Here is a 6,000-nt window from a genome sequence, read left to right on the forward strand (position 1 = left end):
TTGTGTTCGTGTGTATATAATCTTACAAAGTGTATATTCTTACAAAATGTATACTGTCATTTTGTGTGCAAGTATCTTTATTACGTGCAAGTGGTGCTGTGTTGTATTTTTTAAAAACCTGAATGGCTCCTTATTTCTTTGACTCATAGATTCACAGAAGTTAAATTGACTTTTGAAGTCAAATCCATCCTTCCTCCCAAGATCCACAGCACAACAGGCTGGACGTTCATCGGCTTAAACACTGCAAGTAATGGAATCTCAGCCTGGTAAGGGGCCAATTCCATGGCGATGGTCAAATTCCCGCTCCTCGCTAACACCTTAACCTAAGTGCTGCCCATTGACGTATCTCTGCACCAGGACCCACGATGGCCTCGTGACACAGCGGCTGCCTCACCAGCTACCACTCTCCCATACAGGTTCCCAGCTTGAGACGTAGGAATTGGAGTTTTTAAGACCTTCTGCCTGACTTGTCTCTATTAGCTTTGCTTCCCTCAGGCCATTTCCCTCTTCGGGAACCTTCCTTGGCCTGGGGTTGCTGCTGCACTGCGGTGTCAGCGCTCTCCCGGCCCCTTACCTGCCGGTCCCTCCTTGGTGCCTCCCCCTGTGCACCCGAGCAACAACAGGGGCCTGTCCTGGCTCCCCTGTGCGCCTTGCTGGTCCCAGCGGCCCTGACTTTGTTCACATTGCTTTTTTCTCCTGACACGTTTTCCTCTCTCTCCTCCAAGACCCAGGGCAACTACCACTTCCTCCACCAAGTGCCACAGACACACACTGAGGGTGGGAAAAGGTCCATGGAGAAAAAAGCTGAGGGGAAATTGTCCCAATATAGGAGCCGATGTCATACAAGCTCGTGACTGCTCTTTGTGGCAGGGAGCTGATGACACCTCTGGTTCATCTGAGGCAAAAAGGAGTCTCGTGTAAGGCTACCAAGGAGCTCACAGAACCTGTGATCAAAGCCAGAGAATGCGATTTGGCAACTGGACTGGAAGGCGGAGGGTGGGAACAGAGCCAGGTGCCACGAAATCACCTGGTGGGACGCCCCCCTCCTGCCCCCGCCCCCGCTGCCATGTCCCCACCACCGGGAGGTACCAGCGCCAGTGCCCGCATGAGGCTCTGGGACCTGGACTCTGCAGGTTATGGATGCCTTCTCCTCTCTCACCCCATCGTTGACTCGCTTCCTCGAAGTTTAGAGCCCGAGCAAGAGCATTTGCATCCCCGCCTAAGTCCTATCTACACCCACTTGCCAGAAAGGAGGGGCGAGGGAATAATTAGCCCCTGAAGTTTTCTCAGTCGGAAGGGAGACCCCACCTCCCAGCAGACTTGCCGTGACTGGAAGGCTGGACTCTGGTCAGAACAGACGCACACTAGAGCTGTCAGGGAGTTCACTCGTTCTCTTCCAGGTAGGGCTGCCTCTCCCAGCCCAGCAATGGAAGATGCATTTTGGAGACCTTGTGAAAACCACCTCAGTCAGGATTCTTGGGGATGGAGGGAAAGTGACCACCCTGCGGTTTGTCGAAAACATGTTAATTTCCTCAAAAAAGAACTTAACGCTATTATGAACATTTGATGGTTAACACACAGGCAGTATCGGCCACTGGGTGGGAATGGGGACTGCGGCTCGTGCGCCCCTTGTGCTGATGGACACCAGACCCTCGGGGAGTGTGGGGAGGGGGTCAATAACACAGACACGTCCATTGCAAAGATGCTTCCTTTCATCAAGTTTGCTTTTCCAGCTGGACCCACCTGCAGACCTATTGTCACTTTAGACCTTTTGTGTGGCCTTTTCCTAAGCAGGTAAGTCATTTCTAGGGAGGTCAGGTCTTCGGGCCATCCTGCGTAAACTTCGCTTTTGAGGAGACACACAGAAACACCACCATTCACAGAGGTGGATGTGTGAAGGCCAGAGATGCTCAGGGCTGGGTCCTGGTCACACAGCCAGTGGGCAGCCAGGGAGCGGTCACTGGAGAGGCGGCTTAGGAGAGGACGGAGCCCTGGGATGGGTCTTCCCACTGTGGCACAGCAGGTCGGGGGCTGCATTGTCCACTGCAAGTGGAGGGGAGGGAGGAAAGGAGGCCGGCACGGGGTCCACGTGGGGACAGCCAGAGAGCACAGGGAGCCCTCTGCCAGCGGTCGGCATCCGTGTGGACAGGAGAGAAGAAAAAGATGCTGCAGAGTGCTGGGGCGCCGCCAGCACCGAGTCTCCCCTCTTCCTTGGCAACAGCCTATTCGGGGCAGCAATGTGCCCAGGTGGGGCCTGCACGTCCCCCAGCTCTTGTGACTAGAAGCTGGCAAGGGGGGTGCCAGCAGGTTTCTGGGAGAGCCTCACAGTAGCTGCTTGTCGTCTCCTTTCTCCTTGGTTAGAATATGGATGAATTGGCTGGAGTTCCTGCAGCTGAAGGTCTCAGACTCATCCTAGAGCTCAACAGAAAGACAGGAGGAGCTTGAGTCCCAGAGTGCTTGCCCCCGAGCTGTTTCCATGTGAGTGAATGGACACTTAACTTTTTATGCTACGCTTTTGGGTCTCTTGGCCCATCAGTACCCACTGGTAATATGGACAGAAGGTGCAGAGGGAAATTCAGAAGCTCATGCTGGGGAGCAGGTGCAACTGCCAAAGAAAAGGGGCAGCAAGAAGCAGAGCTTCTGCCACCGCCCCGTGTGCAAGGCAGGGTCACCACACCCAGGTTCCCAGGGAACTGGGCTGCTAGTCGTGCTGTTACCAAGTCCAGACTCGTTCTGCTCACCACACGACAGGCCAGTAAATTGAGAGATGAGGTGATGGGGCAGGAATAACATCTTTATTGGGAAAGCCAGCAGACCGAGAAGATGAGGGACTAATGTCCTGGAGAACCGTCTTCCCCCAGTCAGAACTCAGGCTCCTTTTATACAAAAACGGGGAGGGGTGTGGTTGGTTGTTGCAAACTTCTTGGTGTTGGGATCCTTTGTTCTTGCAGCTGCCCAAGTGGGGCAGGTCACAATGTTCCTATAAACCTCCAAGAAGATACATGTTACTCTCTGTTCTGCAACTTTTTATCTCTGTATGAATGGGAAAGTGTTATCCCCTTAAAGGTCAGAGCCTTGAGAATGGCTGTCCTGTATATTTCAGGCTCTAGACAACATTCCTTTACAAAAGGTGCAGAACCAGCAGGACTGAGTCCAGGAAACAGAGCCCAGGGTTAGAGCCAAAGGAACAATCCAGCATGGAGTCAGGTTTGTTTTTTGCTATTACATACCCATCTGAGTATCTGTGTGGTCCTCCTGTATGTGACCTGTGAGCACTGAAATCTGCCTGGCTCACTGACTCCACCTCAGCCTTGTCCCCATCATCCCAGAATGGCTGCCATGGCTCACAGCATCAAATCTGTATCCAAGTCAAGCCTTTCTCAGACTTCCCCTTGTGTCTAATAGGCCAGAATTAGGTCACATGACCCTGCTGCAGGAAAGAATGTCAAAATAAACATACAGCATTTTTTCAAGTCTTTTGCAAGAAGTGGCTTCTACCAGCAAAGAAGGGGGCTAGAAATGGATGTTGAGTAGACAGTCCATAGCATTGCCAGGGGGACAGCAGGAGCTGCTCTAGGAAGAAGGAACAACTGTAATTTTAGGCCCTAGAAAAGGTCCGGAGACCCAAGTCAGGAGAATTTACCAAAAACATGCTTAAAGGAGGTAGGGTGGAAAGAATCTGTTGCTTTCTTTTCCCCGGTCTTGAAGGACTCTCAGGCCAGTGCCGTTTCTGCTCTCGTTGGCCAGGGGTGGTTGTGTAGTGTTGGCACGAGGAAGTAACTCAGATGCTGCAAGGCGCTCAGAGATCGCCCACCAGCCCCCTCGCAAGCTCCTTTACAAACTCAGCACAAGCAGTGTAGTCGTTACAGGACAGAAGTCCCTCCCACATCAGAATTCTCAAGTTGTCACTTAGAGCAATTGAGCAGATTATTCTTTCCTGACATTTGAATCACAAAGTAATAAAAACACAGAAATGTTTGAAGCCCTGTGTCCAGACTTTGGCGTCCTTTACATACCCTCATACGGGCTGCTCTGGATCCCAGGTTGTTCGGATTTGGATATTTGCCACTCAGTATGCTTTTAATAAACTCCTTTTCAGAGCAAAGTCCTCAGAGTTGCTGTTGCTTGCACTTGAAGAACCCTGGTTGCCACAGATGGGGTACCACCTGCTAGCGGGGGAACAGGGAGGGGAAATAACTCCTTTTTTTACAAAAACAACTTGAATTCCATGCCCTAAAATCTTTAAAAGCCAACTTTCAAACTACTTTGCTGTTATGCAGGCCACGATGTTCACACTAAGATCAGCCCATCAAGGTGAGAAAGAAAACATTTCTTGGGACCTCATGCTAATCGGCGTCCTCAGTTCCACCGGGCTGGCATCCGACTTCCTCGTGAACAGATGTGAGCCCCACCCTGTGGCCCACGGGGTCCATGTGCTAGAAAATTGCCTGGCAAACAATGCCTCTGAAGTAAAAGAACACATTAATTTTATCAGGGCTTTCCGAGCTGGGATTTTCTGCCAGTTCCTCTCACCTCCCCCTAGAGATCCAGCCCAAGCATGTTTGTTAGTTGTGAAAAACAAAATAGAAAGCAATTAGGAGTATTAAACTTTCATCTTTGCTTTTTAAATGACACTGAAGCCCTTTCTCCAAAGAGGTCTTCCACCAAGTACCCACTTGGTCCTACAAAAGAAAGCAAGGAGGCCTCTGGTAAGCAGGGATGAGGAGATCAGATGTGCAACAACCAGCCCGCCCGATGGAGGTGACAATATTTCATTACCCATGTCGAATTAATACACTGTTATAATTGTTATCGAGTCCAAACTCGTTCTGTTCGCCACACGACAAGCCAATAAATCAAGAGATGAGGTGTTGAGGGAAGAAATAGTGACTTTATTTGGAAAGCCAGCAGACAAGAAGATGAGGGACGAATGTCCTGGGGAACCATCTTCCCCAAGTCAGAATTCAGGCTCCTTTCATATTAAAATGGGGAGGGGTGTGGTTGATGGTGCAAACTTCTTGGTGTAGGAATTCTTTGTTCTTGGAATCCTTTGTTCTTGCAGCTGTTCACGTGGGTGAGGTCATGGTGCCCCTGTAAAACCTCTAACAAAACAAACGTTACTTTCTATTGTGCAACTTGTTATGTTTATATGAGTGCAAAAGTGTTAATATCCTTAAAGTTCAAAGCCTTGAGAATGGGCTCCCCTGAATACCTCAGGCTAAAGGCAACATTCTTTTACAAAAGGTGCAGAACAAGACTAAGCCCAGGAAACAGGGCACAGAGTTAAAGCCAACGGAACAGATCTAATATGGAGTCAGATTTGTTCTTTTCCATTACATAACGATCTGATCGTTAGTATAGTGTTTCACACCGACTAATAGCCCGCAAAATATCAGCCTATGAAATAAAGCTGAGCTGGTGGTAGGCACGGAGAGCTCACTGAGGGACCGTGCCTCAGACCTGGGGAGGGAGCTCTGCGTTTGCAATCACAGATCGACGCCTTGGTGCCCTGGGAGGTAAATCTGGGGAGACACTTGTGCGGTGTGAGGTGCCTGTCGTGAGAAGTGGCCTGACCATTGCTTGGGCATTGGGCTGTTCTCTGCACACCTGTGTGCTTAGTGTCATACTGTCACTGCTCAACCCTGTGTTTAATTAATAGAGCATTTCTTAGCAACCAAAACCAACTCTGATGCAGCCACATGAAAAGCATAAGGGAAGCAGGAAGTCCAAACTCCAATCAGGACATCTACCCAAACACATGTCCCACCCTGGAGGCAAAGGGGTGTCCAAGGCCAGCAAGGCCACGGGGATCCCGGCTCTTAGGGGGTGGGTGCCAGGCGGAGCAGCGCCCCCAGGACCGCGCGTGGTGGGGGGCATCTTCCCAGCAGGACCTGAGTGCGCTCACTGTCGCAGGGCATCTGCAAGGCGTAGATGGTCCAGCACCAGCCCAGGCCTCCTCGTACACTCTCTGTGCCTGGAGCCCCTCCTTCCTGTGCTTCC

At 50.9% G+C, this 6,000-nt stretch overlaps 1 long non-coding RNA gene across 3 annotated transcripts in view; it reads left to right on the forward strand.

Annotated features, from left to right (window-relative positions):
* LOC123618168 (uncharacterized) overlaps window positions 1-4,105 on the forward strand; it is a 76,618-nt gene extending 72,513 nt beyond the window's left edge. For all 3 annotated transcript variants that reach the window (XR_012504144.1, XR_006726572.2, XR_012504143.1), the window contains one exon: window positions 150-4,105. This is a non-coding gene — a long non-coding RNA (uncharacterized LOC123618168). The remainder of the gene's footprint in view (window positions 1-149) is intronic.
* The last annotated feature ends 1,895 nt before the right edge of the window (window positions 4,106-6,000 follow it).

This window comes from Camelus bactrianus, chromosome 35, assembly GCF_048773025.1.
Source record: "Camelus bactrianus isolate YW-2024 breed Bactrian camel chromosome 35, ASM4877302v1, whole genome shotgun sequence".
NCBI lineage: Eukaryota > Metazoa > Chordata > Mammalia > Artiodactyla > Camelidae > Camelus > Camelus bactrianus.